Source organism: Haliaeetus albicilla, chromosome 6 (genome assembly GCF_947461875.1).
Source record: "Haliaeetus albicilla chromosome 6, bHalAlb1.1, whole genome shotgun sequence".
Classification (NCBI taxonomy): domain Eukaryota; kingdom Metazoa; phylum Chordata; class Aves; order Accipitriformes; family Accipitridae; genus Haliaeetus; species Haliaeetus albicilla.
In genome coordinates this window covers 14,790,119-14,812,414 of record NC_091488.1, presented here as the reverse complement: position 1 = coordinate 14,812,414, position 22,296 = coordinate 14,790,119, and the positions used below count along the sequence as shown (strand labels likewise).

Here is a 22,296-nt window from a genome sequence, read left to right as displayed (position 1 = left end):
AAAATCTGCCTTAAAAACCTGAAGTGAAGCAATAGCTGGTCTGGAAAACGTTGCAGGTGAACAGCTAATGTGTATGGTCATGTTTTAGCGCTGAGAGAAACGCTTCAGTCTCTTACAGAGGTGGATCATGGATATATAATTCCTGTGATTTCAGTGGGACCAGAAATTGTCAGTCAGCAGTATCTCAAGTCCCAGAGGAAATCTATAAACCATGACTCTAGTTATGAATTTTAATGCTTTTCTGAAGTCATTATTCTTTCTGCGTTAAAATGTGAGGGCAGCCATTTCATTGAGATGTTACAAGCACAAGCCAGCTTCGGAGCCTAGCAGCACCGTTCTTGCCTCATTTTAAAAGGTGGGAGTTGTTTAATTCACTCTTAAAACTCTAGCTTGCTGGGGGAGCAGGGGATTGTGATAGATTTCTGGGTTTTGACTACTAGCAATCAAAAAAACTGAAAGCCTTAAGAAAAAAAATCTGGAAGTGGACTGCGTAGCTGCTGTAAGCTGGCTCTGCTGTCACAAATGTGCATAAAGTGCCCAGCTGAAGGGTGAAGGCAAATTTGGCTGTGGAGTGCTGTCTTCCATGAGGTCTTAGGATGGCCCAAGACAGACACTCAGGGAACTGTTCATTGGTGGCATTATAGATCTTCGAAGCCTGATTGCTAGAGCTGGTTCTCTTGACCGGAGCTTGAAGGCTAGTCTTCTAGCATTTTATTACTGTTCTCTGTGAAAGCAGGTAATGCAAATGCATCTAAAAGAAATCAGAGAATTAATAAACCTTTCGAGGACTCTAAAGTTCTCTGCATTTTAGTTTTATTGCCTAGTATAAATAACTGCATTTTTTAAGGACTGGTATTTAGAAGTAGCAATCTAAAGATACATTTTATTCAGCTTCACTTAGTTTAAAAAAAAAAAAATACAGCCCCTATCAGTGGTGGGAGTACCATGCCCAAGCAACAGCATGCAGAGAGACCATTCCTGAGCATGAAGGGGCTCTAGAAGTGACAGGAGGGAAGTGCTCACAGCTTACATGAAGCAGTCTGCAGCGCTCCAAGTTTGCATTCGGTCCTGTCGGCTATATGAAGCCGAGAACATGGTTCTGTCCTGTTCCTCCTCACCCCTACACACGCTTCAGTACTGAAGACCACCTCATCACTGTGCCCCTGTCTTGCTTGAGTGGTTACAGAAAGCTTGGCAAAAAAAACAGTGCACGCTCTTCTAATTAGGACCGTCTTTTGTTTTGGGAAAAGTGAGAGATCTAAGTCATTCCACATTCTGCAGAGTTTGTTTCAGAGAAGAGAGAATGAAAGTGGTCAGTGTAAAGAGAAAGGAGCATTTAACTTTGATTACTGAATATTAGTACCATGTCTCATACAGCTAGTTACTGTCATTAGTTCCTGTGAGGCAGGTAAAGAGGGATTTTTTTTTTTTTATTTTTTACCCCAACAAAGGAGAACTTGAAAGAAAAAATATTAGCCTAGACAGTATAGTTGTCTTCTGAGTATGTAGATTTTTCTGCCATCACTTTCACAAATCAAGTGTTTCTTATTCTCAGGAAACTTTTTAAAAGGTACTTCAGTTACTCATTTCTAGGAACTGAAGTCTCATGTCCAGAAAAAGCTCCTGTTGGTACAAGCTGTAGCTGCCCATCTGCCTAGCAACACAGATCACAAACAAACCGCTCTGGAGCACCGTGGCTCCCAATGAGTGAGTGCGGTGTCCAAATACGGACTCTGTATTGACAGTTCAACACTCTTAGTGCAATTCTTTTTGCCAGCATTGGATGTCTCCTTCATGACCATCACCTCTGATGCAAGGTATGTTCTGGTAGACTAGTGAGGCTGTTGGCTAAAATAAACAGATTTGCAGATGTGGCCATCAGTGTTTCTAAATGTCTGGACCGAGCTGATACTATTTATAATGATTAGAGATGCCCTAGCCATACACCAACAATTCAGTTCAGCTTGCCAAAACCTGACACCAATTTTTAATTACTTCCTTGTGATCGTCCGTTCCCCTTTTTAACCACTTTTATCCCAAGATATATATATAAAAAAGGTTTGTCAGAGTCAAATCCAACTCTTTGAGGGGAAGATCATAAGTTACCAAGTGATCATCTCTTGTATTACTTGTTTCTGTCATATTACTAGTTACAGGCCTAACTAGAACCATTCATAGGAACTGATTTCTTTGATTGATCCAAGTTACAGATTTTCTTTACTGAGCACCTACCTCATACTGAATTCTTTTGGAAGACTTCAGCAAAATCAGTTAAACAGTTCAAGCTTCAGAGCAAAGGCTTGCATTTTGGCAGTGAGTCCTCTCATTGTCAGGAGCGTGCTACTTCTGTCCACTTGAAAAATCCACTCCAAATTTGGATAAATGGTGAGAATGAAAATTTTAGGCTTTGTTTGGCCAACGGGAGGTCCTTCAGAAAATCGCGACTGTGTTTTGTTTGCCCTAGCCACACTCCCGGCTGGAAGTGCAGAAGCAATGAAAAGGGAAAAGGGGGTAAGGGCCTTCTCAGGGGAATACTGGTGCCCACAGACTGGAGGTGGGAAGGCAGCTCACCTGTCACCACACCTGGGCTGACAGCCACTACCTGTGGCACCTGGGGCAAAACGTGGGGCTTACTCCCTCCTTACTCCCTCCCTCAGACTTCCATTGCTCTGAGGCAATTTAAGGAGCAGTGGTCTGTGATGGGGGTTAAGATATTCCCAACAGATGATGTGTGTGTGGAGTGCTACTGTGCTACGTAGCAGAATTTGGGAGGTATTTTTGTTGCGTTCTTCAGCTTTTAGGAATCTGGAAGTACTAGTTAGATTCCAGAGTTAAAGAATCACTGGTTAGGTAATTGCAACATTAGGTTACCCTGCAGTCCTCAGGTGCTCTCTCCGTGTATGTGTTTTAATGACAAAATCATGCTGAATATTTCTCTCTCTTAAAGTTGTTCTTTTATTCCCCCTTTTTTTCTAGGCTTGTTTGGTTTTTTAACAGTTTTATTTAGGAGATCTGAATTCATTTAGAAACATAGTAGCTACTTTGATATGACAGGTCTTTATTACTTAATGTATATAATTGTTACTGTTGTTGGTTCATGCAGTGCTGCATTCAGCTGCAAGAATAAGATTAAATAAATATATTGTTTATTCCTGAATTTATCACAAAGAACTAGACTAGACTATCACAAAGAATAGACATATTTTGCTTGAATTCATCTTGGATGTAATTCTACTTGTGGAGTTAACCAATCCCAAACTTGACTTGGAACTTCAGCTGTTGTTTTGCTGAGCCTGAACCAGAACTCAACTAGAAGAACTCTGGTAACAGATGAACCTAAACTGAAGCCAAATGGAAAAATTATATTAACTTCAGTAGAACGATACATACACTTGTTTTATGCATGTAACTGATCTCCTTTGGGACATTATTTTAACAAATATGTTTAAATTGTTGAGAATAATCAGACTTCTGTATTTGCCTCAACCCAGAGGTGAAATGTTTGCATTAACTGGTACAGAACGATAGCGTTCATAACTTGGAATAAGCAAAATTTACTCTATGTAAATTGGGTAAACATCCATAGGGAAGCTGAAACATACTTTTTTTTCTGCTTTTTTTAATAGTTTTGAAATCTTTGCTTAGAGAACAGCGGTATACTTAAGGAATTCAATGGGAGAAATTGTACAGGTAATACAAAGTCACAATAGAAATGTACTTGAAAGTTCACTAATTGCCGTCAGAAGAATATGGAGTACATACTACTGAAAGAGATCAGAGATTATTAAGTCTAATAAAACAGTAATTTCAAATATTGTTCATGTATTGGATAATTTTTAGAGCACTACATGGTTTATGTAAGCATATTTTTGATAAACTGAAAATTGTTTTTTAGAGCACGTGAGTGGAAAAGTTATTCTTTAGTCTGAAGTAACACAAAGGGGTTAGCTGAAGAAATAACTGTAACTGATACACTAAACAACAGGAAGCAGATTGAAATTCATTATCTTTGGTGGAGAAATCATACCAAATCCCAGCACTGTAAGTGGTAGTGTTTCTGAATGCCTCAGAAATGAGGAAAATAATGCTGTACCACATATAGGGGTTATATACACATTAAATCTTATCAATGTTTTCTAACACATTTCCCATTGCACTGAAATTTCTTCTTTGTTAAAACTTATCCCTTAAAGGATATCAGACTTAAAAGAACTACACGTGTATATAAATGAGAAAAGGCTACAGAAGACAACAAAGCACACCTATTTCTTCAAATGTCAGGGTGGAAAAAGCTAGTCAAGATGAAGTTAAGCTGAGGAAAAGTCCATATGGAAGGTCTTAAAGAAAGCCAGATAGTATGTCATGTTAAAATTAAGAGAGATACAATAAAAGTAAATGCTCAAAGACTTGGAAACAAGAGACATAAATAGAGTAGAAGAATGCAGATGTACATTCTTTGTCCATGTTAATTAGAGACCATATTCAGCTACTAGAAAGTAAAAAGAACAAGGACTAGATTCTGTGCTATCGAAACCTATGAAGCTTTTTGTGTTAACTTCAGTGGCAGAATGATGAGGACCCCTCCAAAGAGGGTAAAAACACTGCAAACTGATGCATCACAGGTAACATAGAGATACCTAATTTTATTTGTGCCAGTGACAAAGCAGTGCTGGAAGCTGAGGTGTTGAAAAAGCAGGAAACAGTGATAGGAAGGCAAGAAACTAAATACAGATAATCCCATAAACTAGACAATATTGGTCAAGGAATTTCAAAGGTATTTAAGAATGAACTAACTCATTTTCCAGCAAAAATGCACAATTTTAATGGAATTATCTCAGAGTAAATGTCATTAGATAGTTTAAAAAGCTGAACTTGAACTGACTGAAAATTACACTGAGCTTTACTTCCCTCTCAAAAGCATTAGTAAATATGGAAAATAATGTTATGAAACATGTAGGGGGTGACAACCAACAGTGGATAAAACAAAACAAGTGATTTAGACATTCAAAAAAATTATTTAAAGAGTCTGGCAGGAAAAGAACACGGTGACAGGGGAGGCCTTATCCTGAATAAAAAGTACCTTAGAATCAGAAAAAAACCTATAGAAATAAATGGTAATTTTTTCCTAGTGCAAAAGGTTGATACTGGGTGTTGTGAGACTCTGTATGATGATGTACTAGTTGGTATCTTTAAAAATATTGTGGAAAAATAAATTCTTAATGAAATAGTAAGATTTGCAGACTTCTGTGTGAGAACTGATGGATATAAAGGAACTGTATGGTAAGTTGCCAGATAGCCTATGGCATGATACAAGTATGTAGAATAAAACCAGTAGAAAGTAAGCTGCACATTCCTACTGAAACTTGCGTATTCTGCCAGCAGCAATAAATTGAAGTATTTTAAAAAAAGTGGTTTTTTTTAAAGAATGTTAAAATAACATTAACATAATCACACATAATTAATGTGTAAAATTGACTAATTCTTTGAGTGCTGATAGCACTTGAAAAATAATTTTATATTTATATAGATAGTGAAAACATTCGCAGTCATATTAAACAAAAAAGTGTTGCCCGAAATGTATCTGGGAGCTGGATATTCCGTAACTCTTTATGATGTTTTTTATGGCAAGTCTTATGTAGATAGCAAAATCTTGGGTCAATTAACTCACTAGTTTGGTCTCGCTTGATAATTTTTTTGTTCCTTTGGTCATTAAGCCCAGTACTTAGGTCAGAGCAGCCACTTAGAGGAGTAGCAATTGCCATGTTTTCCCAGGAAACAAGCATATGTGCTTGCCAATAACGCAATATAAACCTCACATTTTACATCAGCTTTTATAATCAACAAGCTATGCATAGCTAAGTTTTGTAATGGCCTCAAAGGAGACTTGAATGTAACAGAACTTAAATTTAATTTTTTAAAATACTGATTTGGGACTGGAAAAAAAAAATTATATCAGTAATTGATATCAATACCCTCAGCTGTTTACATTTTAATGTGATATAAGTAGCTTTTAAAACTCCAAGTCTAAAATTACAATTTATGGATTATTTTTTATCCACTGATGGTTTTTTCTGCTAGTTGTAAGAAGTATGTAAATGGGCATGCAATTTAAGGTATGTTAATGACTGGATATTTACAACCTTACTATTCTGATTGTTGGACTGTGGAGCTAGCTGAGATAGTATACAGATCTTTTTTAGTTTTTTTCTTGTCACAAAGAAGTAAAATTATGTTACTCGGCCCCTAAAATAGCTTTTTCCTTTGGCATATTATAAATATGGTGGCAATGAGATACCATCAGATAATGTTGAGTGACACTATGCATTTTTAATGACATACTTTTCTGTGTGTTTGGATGGCAGTATTTTAAAATGGGGTAAGGGACAGTATGGAAATTATTTTTAACTTTCATATAGACACATACACACATGTACACAGTAAAGTTATCTAACAATTTTCAAAGGCAATAAAGCACATACATGGATGAGATTCTTCTTAAAAACCATGCTAGTTTTCAGTTTTAGATCTTTTTCAACATTGCAGAGACAGATCCTCAGCTGCTGGTTGAGCAGGACTTGGCATTGACTAAGAATGTCAGAGGAGAAAGAATCCTTTCATTGTGGAGAAGAAAATTTCTGTTGACAGGAAGATGCAAAATAACTCTTCTGCAAGGTAAATTCTGGCCTTTAGGCCTATTCTCTGGTATGCAAGAGAAATCTAGTTTTCATCCTCTTGCTAATAATGGGCTACTCCAGCTTCTCAGAACATTATAAAGACAGACATAGAAAAAGAGGAAGCCAGCATGCCTAAACAAGGTAAGGGAGGTTGTTAGAAGCAAGAAGGTATCCTTTGGAAACTGTTTTGGAAACGCAAAAAACAGATAGGTTCATAAACTCTGTTACGTTAATATGATAAGGCAGATCACAACTGAGCTTGAGGAATGACTTGCAAAGGCATGGAAAAAAAAACCCAAACAAAACACAAGTCCTTTTCCGTAAGTATCAGGAACAGGAGGCTTGCCACAGAGTGGGTAGGGTCTGTAGACCATCAAGGTATGAAAGGAACACTCAGAAAGCACGGCCATAGGAGAAAAGACTACGTTCAAGTTCTTGCATCTATGTTGTTCACAGTGCAACAGCTTAGAGAAATCCATGCCAGAACTTTGCATTATGGGGAATTTAGCAGATCTATCTCAAATGTAAGTGCAGGGCAGAAAAGGTTAGAGAACAAACAGATAAAATAAGCAAGACATTGTGGGGACCAGGTGGTCTCCATCCAGGAGTTCGAAGAGAACTCGGGTGTCAAAAAGCTGAAGTACTAACTGCAGTGTGTAACCTTTCCCCTGCTAACTGGGTGGGGATGGCAAACATGAAAACCCAGGCAACTATACGCAAGTGAGCCTTTTGTGTTGTCTATGTTAAGCAAATAAGAAATATCTGTCCTACAAAGCAGACTCACTGGACACACACAAAAATACAACATATCAAGGAAGACAACACGCCTTCTGTTGCGTTACATCAAGTATTGCAGATCTATAATTTTTTGGTGATGTTACCATATATGTGGACAAGAGAGATCTCAGGTTTAAGGGTTTCCAGAATTTCCAGGGGCAAAGAGGTTCCTAGACAAAGCTTCATTTAAAAAAAAAAAAGTGCCTTTATGCAACAAGAAGCAAGAGGAATGGATCAAAAAATGGCTAAATGACAGGAAAAAGAAATAAAACAGAAATAAAAGGTCAGCTTTCATAGAAGAGGGAGATCACAAGAGGAGTCTGCAGGGACCTGTGCTGTGATTTGTGCTGCTTAAAGTATTCATAAATGATCTGGAAAAAGAGGGTGAGCAGTGAGATATCACAGATTGCTAATGATATTAAGCTATTCAGGTAAAGGAAAGTTAGAGGACAAATTGTGATGCAGTTAAAGGGCTGACTGAAGAACTGAAGAAAGACCTTACAGGACTGAGTGACTGTATAATAAAACGGCAGATAAAATTTGATGTAATGGTGTACAATAGTGTACATGGGAAAAAAAAATATATATACAAGGATGGGCTGTAAGCTGGTTTTCCATTCACAGATGAGATCTTTGGGTTCTGATGAGTATTTCTATGAAAATATGAGCACAATGTTCCCTTTTACTCAGAAAAACAAATTAAATATTTGGAATTATTAAGAGTGGAACAGAGAACAAACCAGAACATTGTAACACATCCACCCCAGTATCAATCCATAGTTCCCTGCATATTGAGTAATATGTACAGTTCTTCACATCTCAAAAAGCGCATAATAGAACTGGAAATGATTCAGAAAAAGTTTGACAAGGATAACCAAAGAAACAGAATGGTTCTGTATGAGGGATGCCTATGGGCTCCTAACTCTGAAAAACAGATGACTGAGGGGAGATAGGACAGAGCTCTACAAAATCACCAGTGGCAGAGAAAAGATGAAGATGTAGACACTGTTACTGTCTTTTTCCAATGTGAATACTAAGAATATTAATGAAGCTGGTAGGAAGCATGTTCAAAACAAAAAGATGCGTTCCCTACATGATTTTAAGCTGTGGAAATCTTTGCTGCAAGATACTGTAAGATGCTGCAAGATGCTAAATGTTTGGGAGATAAACCCAACCAAACAAATTAACAGAAGAAAAGTCTGTTAAATATAAGGGCTGTTAAATAAGAAAACATCACCCACCATCCACACTGCAGAAGCCTCCAAACCACAAATTGCTGGACATTGGGAGTGCCTGGGGACAACAGGCTTACCTTGTTCATAAGCTCTTCCTTGTGCATCCTCTGTTGGCTGCTTCTGGAAACCAGATACCAAACTAGATGAGTTTTAAGTTCCCAGTATAGCAGTTCTTCATACAAATACTATAGAAAAGATAAGATTAAGAGGCCATGAGGTTTACCACTATGACATGATTCAGAGTCATGAAAGGTTAGGAGAAAGACCAATGACTTCAGGAAGAAAAAAATCTTAATCCATATAGCTGGAAAATAGTGTCAAAACCAGTTAGGCAGTGAAGTAGGTCACCTGTGTGTAAATGCCTAACACCAGCCCTCTGCAGGGAAGGCATGCTGGTGTCTGAGGGTTCTGCTGGTGATGACTGGGACAGCTGCTACCTACAAAGGCATATCACTGAGCAGAGGGAGAGAATTAGCTTAGAAAGCAAGAAAAGAAAGAGCACATGGTGGAAGAAAGGCTACCTCCTTGTAGGAGAAGAGGCCACCTCAAAATACTTCTCCAAAAAGAAGAGGAAAATCTCCATGAATTGTCCAAAACATTTTGTTTTTTCAGATGGCCACTGCCATTGTGAGAAACAGAAAAGACAAGAGTGCAAATGTGGGAGGCAGTAATGAAAGAGGGAGCACGACTGTCAGATGAGAAGAAGAAAATGTAATTTCCTCCCTTTGTGTTTGTATACTTCTCTCCTTTTAGATGTACGGTAGAACATGGCATAATACTTCAGTGCAGCCTGAATTAAAAACCTTTTTATTCATTTGCATAAAGGTAATCTGAAAACAGACTGTATCAAGGATGCTCATCTTATCTCAGCTGTTTGCACGTTCACCACATTATAATGCTTACTGCATTGAACTGTATTAGCTAAGGTTGTAGTTGAGTATCCTTTCTAATCTCCCTTTTTCATCATTTAAAAAATCCTTTTGCACTGGAGCTTTGTGTGCTTTGTTTCAACTCAAGAGTTACTGGGAAGCTTAAACAAAATCAGTTATTTTTTACTTACATAGCATGAATAAAAATACATTTTCCATTAGTCACCAGTTGAAATGTCACATAATCATAATGCAAAAGATGAAATTTGGCTTGTGGGGCCATTAAGGAAAGGAAAACAATCTAAGTCTGAAGAAAATCAAATCATTATTTTGATGCTGCAAATATTTAAAACTGAAATACCTCTATTGATGCAGTAAGAAACACTACTCATTCTAGGTGATATATAGCTAAAATTGTTTATAGTGCTATATGAATATCAAGCTGCTGTAGCACTGATTACTCTTATCACAAAGTTACCTTACAACCTTAGTAATGGCCTTAAAGGATTATTTGGTTCTAACTATTCATAACCTAGTCTTCTGCCATTGACATTTCTGTTGCAAAGGCTGTGCCATTTTGGGGGTGGTAGGTGCAGGCCCCCATGTCTCTCCTGCACAAGTAGGGGACTGGAAAGGTGACTTTAGAAGATTAGGCAGCTAGGAAGGTCTGATGGCTCCATCAGTAGTACATAAATTCTAGAACTTAAGTGGGATCTGTGTACCACAGGTATGTAAAATCTGTGTCAGACAACAAACCTTGACACTTGACTAGGATTATGATTAAATTATGAATAGCTTAATTTTATTTAAATAAATATGTTTATTCTTCCTATAACCATAAAATGAAACATGTAGGAGATGATGTACTTTGGGAGTCATATCAAAGCTATAAGGTGATTCTGTCAGCTCTGAAAAAGCAGTGACTTAACACCTTTTCTCTCAGAACTAACTGCAGCAAAGTCACTGACAGAATTTTGTGATACAACTGGAATTGTTTTTGTAGTTTATGATACTCTGTTGGGAAAAAGAACAACAAATGCTTGGAAAACTTCCCTAATTCAGAAGTTAACTTTTAAGCAATTTTTTTTTTCTTCTATGGAACACATACAGCAACACTTGTCTGTTGCCTGTAACAAAATTGTATATTGTTGTCTCTTTGGCTAAGAAGTAGGTGATGCTTAGGGCCATCTGGGGTTTGGGTAAAAATTAATGACACAGTGTTGGGATATTTACCATAATTTATTATATACTGATTTCACTGCCCTCAAAAGCAACATGAAAAAGACAATGAAAAGTTCTTTCTTGTGAAAATCTAAGCTAGAAATATTTTTGCCGCTGTTTTCAGCTTTTTGAAATTGCATTTGGTTTGCAGTTGCTTATAAATTTCCCGAACTGAAATACTACCCTTTCCAAAATAAGCCCAAATTCTCCTTATTCCTTCCCCTTTAAAAAAAAAGGGAGTGGTGGTGGGGGGAAATCAGCCTGAAGCAACACCCAGGACAGAAAAATTCTTCCAAGTAGTTAAAGCTTGGCAAATCTATAAACAATGGAAAACAAACAAACAGACAAACAAGGATTAGTTGGATGTTTGCGTCAGCCTGAATGTTCTGGACACACACACACACACAAAAACCCAAACCACCCCAAAAAACAAGGCCAGAAAGGTTTCAGCTGTTTCTCAGAAGGAAGTTAGGAGGAAATACGTTCTTTTACACAGATTTTTAACTGAAAACTCAGTCCTCTGGAACCAGGTTTTAATAATCAATATAGGTGCTGCCATGGTGTCAGAGTTTTTCTGTTCCTTTCAGGTTTACCCCAAGTCTCCTATTATGAGTGCTCAAGGCTCACCACCATGCACGCACATACAGCATGTCCACGACACCCTATGTATTCCACATGTGTGGAATATAGCTCTGCATCACACAAACAAGAGAGTCTGGTCTCAGTAACTACATACCAAGTATGTAAATTGATTATACTCAATAAGCCAGGCTTATTGAACACTGGCTTTGGGATCTATCTGAAACTGGGACTTGGTTCTTGCCCCAGGGCTTAAGAAAACAATCCTTCTTATTATCGTCCCCAAGCAAAATTATGAATGTCTAAAGAACCACCGTTGCCCATGCACAGTAGGAACTTTGCTAAATTCCCCAAAGTTCCTGCTTCTCCAATTAATACAGCAGCAGGCTAATTGAAATTGCTTGCTTCAGCACGCGGTGGTATCTGAGTTCTGGGCACCACATCTCCAGTGGGAAGAATGTCTCTTCTGTCTTTTCAGCATTGCTGCTGCTGAGATTCCGAGGAGACAGGTATCTCGCCAAATGTGAGAGGACAAGGAGCAGGGTTACTGTGGGCGAGGGGATAGGTGCAAATGGGGGAAAAAAGATTTCTGGGGTATAGGAGATGATAGAATCAGATGGTACAGACAGGAGTTTCAGCCTCAGCAAAAGAAGGGTCTGTAAGACAAGCCTTGGGTCTCAGGCTTCTCTCAATAAATACTGCTCTTGCTGTGCTTTCCTGGGTTAGTACTATCAGCTCTTGCTTTTGATCTTCGATGCATCCTATGATGTTTTGTAGTATTAGGACTCTGCCTAATCTAATAAAAAGTGAGTAACTTCCCATAGCACAACTCAAATATGACACCTTATTTCATCTAGTTGAACATTTGATGAGGGTAGCTGGCTTTTCAACATATTGGGGAGGTACGTGCTCTTTTCAGTGGCCACTGGCATTACCTAGCAATTAAGAGTAGTATTTAGAGTAGTTAAGTACCAGGAAGGGAGAGTTAGTAATTGTAAAACGGAAGAGCTAAGTAACACAGTGTTCTGTACTCTGTTTCATGTAGGAAAGAAAACTGTACACTCTGTTGACTCCAGATAAAAAGTACTTGTGTAAATTTGAGCACTGTCCTTTTATTAGTCTCCCATGTATATAATTGGCAGTGTAATTAGTATTTTATTAAATGAATATAGTCTAGTTCTTCAGAAAATGTAGTAATTCAGACTTCTAGGTGTCAAATATGATACTTACATTCAATACTGATAAACTTTAAAAGTCAGAGTAGGTATGTTACATTAATTATTTTATATACTTATACTACTACAGACGCATCTTGGCTACAGCAAAGATAGGGTTGTATTAAAAAAAAACAGCTTAAAAATTGACATGTTTGGGATTTTCTCTGAAGTTAGTGGGATTTTGATATAAGTGTTCACAGTTTAGTTTTTAGGCACTTTGAATTTTCTATATGCTTTTCATTTAGCTTTCTTACAACTTTTAACTGGAAGTCTTAAAAATTATGTTCTGCCTGAATCTGGCTGCAGTAGTGCAATTTCACATAACTGAGGCATTATCTTTAAAAAACTCCTCTGTCAATACATACAAAATTCAGCTGAGGCTTATTGTGAAAAGACCTGCTATGACGTATAGGTTGGAAGGGTGAAAAAAAATGGTTTGAAGTAATTTTTCAGCTTTTGTTTTTCATAACTGAGTTTTATATACCAAGAGATAAACTTTATGTGCTGTGAGCATAACTGTTATGTGCTCTGCTTATAAACTCGATGATGTGTGCACTCATAAGCATGATAGTCTGTGCATTCATAAACTTGATAGGCTCTACACATAAAAATATTAGCTATCTGGAGTGATGTTAATTTTATTCTCCAGAAGGGAAAGAATTTATGGGCAATACACTTAACAGAGAACAGAGAAGTGGTTTTGTGCAACCACTGGCATAGTGAGTTTCATGCGCAGCTGCTGCTGAATGTAATCTTTCACATGTCTACTGACTTGCCACCTTTACCCCGTCCATTCTACAATTTAAAGAATGACAGATTTCTTGTGAATGACAGATTTCTTGTGAAACAGTTTAAAATACTATTTATGAAATACCACCAATGCAAATGCACAAAACCTAGCAACAAATGAAACAGCAGAAGTCCTTTTTCTCCTCCACTCTAAGTCAGGTTTCACAGCACTTATGCAAAACAACACACTTCATCTTCAATTATGCTACCAATGCTTGCCAATATTCCATCATCCCCACTTTTTTCCATACATCATATAACTGTATCCACCTTCCACAATTAGTACTGGTGCAGATAAAGGTGAGCTGAAGGAGGTCTATACTATTTACATACACATAACAGAAGTAATGCGATGGCCAGTAGTAGTGGATAAAATCAAACATAGTTCAACATGCTTAGTATCTTGAAAGCCAAACCACCACCCTTTAAGACCCAAAATGCAGATTTAGACATTTATATTTAAACTGTACTTACATCTCACAGATGTAAGAGTTTACTCAGAAATGCACTCCAAACATACTGACACTGATAACACTTCACCACAAGTTTAGGCGATCCTGTAGTTATGACTTTTGGCCGTGTGTAAACATGTCCTAAACAAATCAGTGTTACTGCAGGAGTTTCAGACAGCTGTAGCACACTAGTGTACTTGCCGTACATCTTGTCTTGTCATGGATTTACTCAATGTACAAAGTCTGGAACTGACCTTAATAAAACAACTTGTGACAGTACACACTCCTGCAGAGGGAAAACCACTAATGAAGAACAGTCCAACAACATATTCTGTAATGCTTATGGGCCAATTCTTGCCCAGCAAGTGTTGCCAAAGTGCAAGCATCTGGCCCCGCTCAGGATTTCCTGAACTGATTTGAAGATGGTTCACGCCATTTTTGCTAAAGTCTTTTCACAAACATATCTGTGCTGAATAAATGAACCATCAGACATCCTGACTGCAGCCAAGGAAGAAAAAGGATGCATTACCCCAGATTCTTTTTTTGAGGGGCTGGACCCCTTGCAAGGTTTTCCAACTTCCTGAGATCTGAAAGCCATCACTTCTCCAACCTTTTTTTTTTTTTTAAACATCCTGGCACTTCAGCAGGCAGGTAGTTTACTATTAGAGTCTCAGCACAAGGGACTTTGGGGTGGAAATCACTGACACCAGGAGATAGATAGCCCTGTAGCCTCTTTAAAAAGAATGGGGATGGAGAACTGTAAGGTCCAACACAGTCAAGCCAGCCTAACTCATTGCAAACCATCCAGTGACCTTGTGGACTCATCCCCGCCTATTACACCTCTAAAGGGAACTGGGACCTGACTTAACCACAGGAAGAGCGGGCTGGCCGATACGCTAGCACCAAATTGTTTGTATGACTATTCTTCCCATGCTGGTTTCAGATTTGTGTCCACACGTGTGCTTCCCCCACAGGTGCTTGTGGCATTCTGCCCACCCCAGACTGTTACAGACAGCCTGGGGAATCTACAACAGGAATACTTAAGGGATATCCTCGCAGTAGCAGAAAAACCCTGCCCGGCAGCCCATGAACTATTTTAGTAGCTCTGTTCTGGCAGGACTAGCCCTGTGGGACTTGACACCACAGGCCTGGCTGACCATACCGCTGGCATGCAGTAGTGATCGGGATGAGTTGGGCAGGGGCATTCTCAGCGTAAGGTCAGCACCAACCTTGCCTGCCTTGCCAGTTCCCTGGAATAGCTCATGGAGGTGAAACTGCAGGCCCCTAAAAAGTGTGCCCTACAAAAAAGGAGTGCTGGCCCACATAGCAATTAGCCTACATTAGTTATGCCACAGAATATGCTTGAGGGCCACAACAGTGTGGATAGCCGGGGAACGGAGTCTGAAATATACATTATAGGAAGGTAATATACACAGAGCTGATTTGTTTTACATGCATATTGGAAGGAGACAAACTCTTTTTTTCTGGTTTCATAAGGCTGCATGGACTGCCTCTTGATCAGACCCTCAGTCCATCTCTCGTAATAGGCTTTTAACTCCTAGTAACGATCGGTCACCTCATGATTTGACAGACCTGTCTTGGGCAGAGATCTTAAATAAAAGAGGTTCAAAGAAGTTCTGTGAAAATTGGTGGCTGAGTCAAGGATTGATCCTGGTTAATTAGTTAACCATTTCCCTCTTTGGGAAAAGCTGAACTGTAAGCTGAACCGTTAATGCTTCAGTTTGGTTGGCTAACTGGCAAAGCTGCACATGTGTAACCCAAAATAAGTCACGGTTCGCAGTCCTCTTTCCTCAACAGGTAGTGCAGGGTCATGTGCTGGAGCGTTGGGGTAGTTCAGTGTTTGAGGTACAAAGGGAAACTGAAAACCTGAAATAATATATTGGACTGGGAGGGGATAGAGGATCTGGGAGGAAAAAGGGATAGACAACCAAACATTTTTTCTTCTACTGCTTGAGGAACAATTTCTTAACATGGTGAAAAGCCATAAGTGGCAAGTTTAGAGAAATGTAATTTAAAACTCATCACAATTTCTTTTTCTTAGCTAGCAGGAGGTTTTATGGTCATGTAGGCACCTAGCAGAACATACTTTCTTGAACAGATTTGTGAAGTCAGGATACTGCAAATATCATGTGTTGGAACTTCATAGACAATATCCCTCCAGATGGAGCACATGCAGCTTTCTCCTGACATCAAGAACAAAGTTTTCATTTTAGCCAGCAAAGACATACGTTCTGCTGCACAACTACAGAATAAGGAAATTGTATTTAGTATCACTGGATAAGCTTCAAAAGAAGCTGCCAATGAAGGACCTAATTTTAACAGGATTGAGGACAGTTTTTGACTCTTCCAGGAATTCCTACAGAGAAGCAAAAGCTTTACACTGAACAGGTGTAGGTAGACTCAGCTATGTTACAATTAGCAGAACCAAACACAAATTTTTAGAGAGACATGAATTGTGTTGTACTAGTCCTTTTGGATGTGAGTGAAACTTTATGATTAAATTAACATAATATCTTTTTCATCTTTTCAAACACAGGGAAACTAGATCCCTCTAGAAGTTGGAAATTGAGGATGTAGAGAAGTTCCCAGATGGGAAATAGTTGACATTGTAGCACTTGATTTGCAAAAGTTTTAAGGAATCATAATTCTTCAGTATGCCTGATTTTAACAGAACACTGTTCTGCACTCCTATAAATGTATTTATCATGGAAAGTGGTTTCAGGAGGACTTCTATGATACAACTTTAAAGTATAAGTTTCCCCTAAAATAAGTAACAGAGCCTCTTTCCCAGAGGCTTCCTCCCCCCACCAAATCCATTGTTTTGGGGAAGGACTTTTAAACTGGAGCGACAAACTTGTCATACTTAGGAGTGTGATCTTCAACCTGCTTCTTTATAGAGTGAGAACACCAAGGAATACATGATTGCCATTCAAGAGAATATCAGAGAAAACTTAGGGAGCCACATTTTTTTTTTTTCATAGCAAGCCTCATCCGGCAGCAACAGCAGCAATTCCAGGACCTTCTGGTCCAGAGGCGTGCCAACCTACACAATATGCAGTACTGGCTGTCAATCCAAACCTTGTACTATCAAAGCCGGGCTCTGATGATGACTCAAAAGCCTATCTATCTACATGCGAATAGGTTACCATGGCAACCTCTCTGGCCTAAAAAGAGATGGACCACATTAGTTACTTAGCAGCACCTTTTTGACAGGCGAAACACAAGCTGCTCACTCCAGATGATGGTTTGATTTAGAATTAAGTCTGTCTGAGAGCTGCCATGGCGTTCTCTGAAGTGTTAATGATGTAACCCAGAGAGAAGAACTTCTTTTGGGACTGAACTTCAGATTGTGGCCTAGTACCAAAGGGATTGAGCTATATGGTGGCTTTGCCTGAGAAACACAAGTTAGCAGAACAGTTGACATCATAATCTTTTTTCTATATTATGAAGAAATCCTTTCTGAAGATGTTCTACGCTGGGTCTGCTGGCCTGAGAAGGCCCCTCTTGCAGAGGACATACAGGATACCAAGGATTATTTGAATTGCTACTGGCACAACACATCATCTGGATTGAAACATCTATTCAAAGTGCAAATATTAAGCCCTGGAAAAGTCGGAGTGCCCGTGACTGGTGTGAAGGAAGCCTGGAGTTCAGACAGAAATGCACATACTCCAAAAGAAAAACTGCATAGCTACAAGGGTTTTTTAGGGTTTGGATCACAGAATGAAGACTTCCAGAACACACGGTGAAGAGGCAAATAGACCCCTCTACTCAGTGTAGGAAGGCTGAAAAGGTAAAAACTGGGACCTATTATCCATAATCACACTCCACTAACAGGCAACTGTGTGGCTGAAACAACAAAATGAGTATCTATAGTTTGAAGCAGGAAGAGATGGATACTGAGCAGCTTCCATAGACTTGGGAAGCACTTAGCCCTTGAATTAGGAAAACATCTTCATCCCCAAAATGACAGAGATGGTCTTACTGATATAATGTGTACTCAGAAGGCCACAAAAATTACTATTGACATAACTATACTGCTTTAATTCTATAGCAGAACTCCGGGTTGAATAAGTAAAAAGCTATTTTAAAATACTAGTTATGTGAGTAGACATTCCTAACTCAGGAGTTACGAAGTCCTGGTAATCTTCCACAGGAAGTGAGGAAGGTTCTGAAATTACCTATTGCTTCCAACATCTGGGAACCCAGGTAAGTAAATCTGGCATTATATGCAGACTTGTAGACTATGCCCATAATCAGAGGCAAACAAAAACCCAACAAATAAATGAGCACAACTGCCCACTGTGGATGTAAGAAATGCCATGTTTAGCACAGCAGTAGTTCATCCTTCCACTACTAGAAATTTTAAGAACAATTATAAAACAAGCAGACCTAACAAGTAATTCCTTTCTAATCTTTACTGGGTAGAAGCCTCAAAGGATGAAAGTAACGTTACGCAATTTTCAGCTTTCCCCTCTGATTTATTGATCTCCTTAATCTATTTCTTTTATCAAAGAGAATTAGGAACACACAAATATTTATTTCTGACTTTATATTCATCTGTTGTGCTGTATCCTATTGTTCTTCACTTAGATGACAAAGTGTGTGTTTTTTTCCCCCTAATACAAATAATAATAATAATAGCCATCAGACGGGAAACATGTTGTTTCTACAGCATACTTTCTGTGGTAGTCCTGCACCTTACAAACACTTGAATTAAGTTCCAATTACAACCATTTCTGCACTGGTCCTAAGTCTACTTCATTAACAGCATAGATGTAAATGCACACCAAAAAATATAGGAAAACAGGAAGGATTATATTTCTCAGCATAATCATATCGAAAGACAGGAGAGGCAGAAGAGTCAACCAAGGTTGACTGTAAGGTAAATTTCTGCCCCATTAAGATACTGTAATTTAATGTTTTGAATGTTGTGCATCATGTCATCTTGTACCTACTGAACTAAGAAAACTTTTATACTGCTTTGTTGTTTCTTTTACATCTGTTCCATTTCTCTAGACTGTTGTATATTATTTTCTCTCTCAGCTCATATTTCTCCATACTGTGTTCTTCCCTCCTCATTTTTTATGTACTTTCCCCCCCTTTTTTCCCGTCAAGTTTTCTGCTTATTGTTGTTCTTTTTAGCCCCAAATATTCAGCTTTCTGAGGGGTTAGTCTCATAGGAAGAGAAAACCAAGTATTTCTTAGGAGCCTGTGCACTAATTCATAAAGAATGTATGCAAACTCCTATTTTTAAGCATGATACTGAAATACCATCAACCTACTCTAGGTGGTTTTTGATGAAGAGTTAAAAAAAAAAGAACTCTCAGTCTTTCCTGTCTTGACAGTCCCCTCCTTCCTAAAGAAAAAACAAAGTAAGATATGACAACTCATTATTATATTGAACAAAGTAGAAGAAATTAGCAAGTATTTGGATCCCCTTCTTCCAGATCACAAACTATTTCGCATTGGTCCATCTTCAGCCTCTATTATCTCAGCTACTTCTCTCCAAAGCTGATCTCTTAGAAGGTATTGTCTCTTGCTGCCATATTTATTTTTGGCCTGTTGTATGGAGTTCACTAGCAAAACCAGTTAAAGTGTACCTTCATCTTCTACCCCTTACTCCCACCCCACATCTATGCAATACTGACTTCTTGCTTACTCCAGTACAACCATTTATGGGATGCGTTACACGATGGATCAGGAAGGTGACCTGTTTTTAAAATCAAGACGAAACATCTCAGGATGGAGCAAGATTCTGGCTGAGTCCCAACCTGGAAGACCCTCACTTCCCAAAAGCCAGATCCAACCTTTACCCTAGCCATATCTGCAGCACAGAAGAGGACTCCTAGCTCCCAGTGCTAAGACAAAGCTCTGTCCTGCTCCCACCTGGTGTACTAGGTTTCCCGGTGAGGTGGGATTCTGGCAGAGTCCCAGCCTGGAAGACACTCAGATCCCTAACCCTAGCCCTAAACCTACTGGAAGCAGAGAACACAAGTCCTCCTCCCAACGCATACAGACAAGCAAGTCCATCCTGACATCAGCTCTAATCCCAGATTCTGTGGCTGGAGGAGGATTCTGGTAGAACTGCAGTTCACAACGGCCTTGTTCCTTAATTTTAATGACTACAGCTTCAACACTTTAGCTGTTGAGGACCTAAACAGAAAATGTTGCGGACCATCTGTAGTGTGTATACATGCTTTTAATGAAATGGATATTTAAGAGAACACTGTTGTATAAGAGAAGAACTATACAGGTTATTCATTATCAAGGTAATATTAACAAGACAAAAATATTTAGTTGTTTGTGCTGGAAAATAAAATTTGAAAAAAGGCCATCACCTTTTAAAGGACATTTTATCTCGGGCCAAGTTGCCATATACCATAAGCTTGGGTATAGCCAGCAAAATAAAAGTAGAGGACTACTGAGCAAGTGCACAAACTCATGAAAACTCTAATATTTTTAAGTGTTAGCAACCCCCCCCAAGCCCCCCCCCCAACCCCAACAAGTGACATGCTGTAACAGACTCTAATACAGTAAATGGTGTGACAACTTTCTATGAGCTTTGTAGTTACCTACATTGAACAGCAGAGAAGTTATTCCACCACTACACGTCATCATTCACACAGAATGGCAAAGAGATTTTAGCAAGGTTTACAAAATCCTTATGGGGTCGGACCCCACTGTCCCCAAGAAAAGAGCTGCCCTTCCTTACTGATGAATTGGGCAGAGCGTATGCAAGACAGCCAATGCTTTTCTGTATGTTCTGGATTTCCTGTACAATACACTCCGCGCGCAGGTACCTTAGGCCAAAATACGATGATACTAACTTGGGAGTCCCTGGGTAGAAGCAGGCAATCCTGTGGGCCTTCATTACGCTGCAGAACATGTGTGTTGGCTTTCCTCATCCTGGGATAAGAACTTTATTCTGGTCATACTTGAAGGCAAACAGGGAAGTGTCAAAAGCAGCTCAAAATGACCTCTCAATCTTTCTGGGGCTGAGGGGAATGAGAAATGACTACTTAAATCATGGTGCTCCCAGACACCTACCACCACTCCAAGGTGCAATTTCATGGACAATTTAATCTAACCTAACACCGTGCTGCTACTCAATGGGGTGGTCCCACAATTCCCCCTGCCACTTGTTCCTGCTGTCTCCTGTGCATCAGTATTTCTCCAGAGAACTTTTTCATTTGGATGGGTGTTTCGGTTAGTTTGATTGTGCTAGCATTCCTGCTGAAGTAGAAAAAAAGAGGCAGAGGGACTGCATGGCTGAAGGCGGAGGGACTCAGGACTGCTATTTTCAGCCGCAACAAAATTTTAGCTTGGTTAAACTGCGTGTGATACTGCATTTGTAAAGCAATGCTTAGATGATTTAGGGGACCTACAGCTTTGGCTGTACCTGTCTCCCTCTCCTTGGCTGCTTATTTCCACCTTTTAAGCTGAGATAAAAAAATACTAAACCAGGAAGAAAAAGCAAATGGAACAAGTGTCAGTAATATGTCCTAATTTCTTCAAGGAGGCTGGCTGTGAACTAAAATGACTAAAGTATCACATGTTAGAATTAAAGTATTAGATAAAGGCCATACTCTACTTTTTGATCTTTGTGGGTATTCCAGAAAAAAAAAAAGATATTAAAAAATCCCTGACGCAGATTTAGGCTAGCGGCACCAACACCACAACTCCGCTCCACAATTACGGGTGGGAAGCAGCCTTCCCTCAGCAACCCGAGGCTCCCTTCACAGAGCACACCCACACCGCGCCTGCCAGACGAGGCAACTTCCTAGTGGGGTTTTCATCGGTTTTGGGGAATATATTTATTTATTGGGGCTGGGGAGATGAGGAGGAGGACCACCGCCGCCGGCCTCCCCCCGGACACACCACACCGCTCCTCCCGCGTGGGAGGGCGGCCTCCAACAACCCTGCAGCCCTCCCGGGGCCTCCCCACACCGCGGGCGCCGCGGGAAGCCCGGCCTGCTCGGCCTCGCCTGGCCTCGCCTGGCCTCGGTCGGCCGCAGGGCCCCGCTCCCCCCCGCCCGCCTCCAGCGCCGCCCGGCCCGGCCCGGCCCGGCCGCCGCGGTGCCGGCGCCCCCTGCGGGCCGGGGAAGGCGCCGCGGCAGCCCCGTGGGGCGGCGGTGAGGGCGGGCCGCCCCCTCCCGGGCGCCCACCGTGCGGCAGGGGCGAGGGCGGCCGCTCCCCTCCCCCCCCCAGCGCCGTTACCGGCCTCGCGCCCCGCCCCGGCGTCTCCCCCTCCCCCACGCCCCGGCGCGCCGGGGCCACCCCGGCCCGCAGCGGCGCGCCCGCACGGATACCGTCACACGCCGGAGGGCGGGGGACGGCGGGGGAACGGAGCGGTTGCCCAGGCGACCAGGGCCCGCCCTTCACCCGTCGCTCTCTGCCCCGCCCTCCCCACGTCAGCGCCGTCTCCCGCCCGGCCGGGGTGGGGCAGCCGGGCTGCGTGA

At 40.3% G+C, this 22,296-nt stretch overlaps 1 long non-coding RNA gene across 1 annotated transcript; it reads right to left on the bottom strand.

Moving 5' to 3' along the window:
- Positions 1-2,663: 2,663 nt before the first annotated feature.
- LOC138685662 (uncharacterized) lies at positions 2,664-22,250 on the bottom strand. The gene is made up of 3 exons (XR_011325017.1): positions 20,665-22,250; positions 8,764-8,871; positions 2,664-3,341 (listed from the first exon to the last, which is right to left on the bottom strand). It is a non-coding gene; the product is annotated as an uncharacterized lncRNA (long non-coding RNA).
- Between the last annotated feature and the right edge of the window lie 46 nt (positions 22,251-22,296).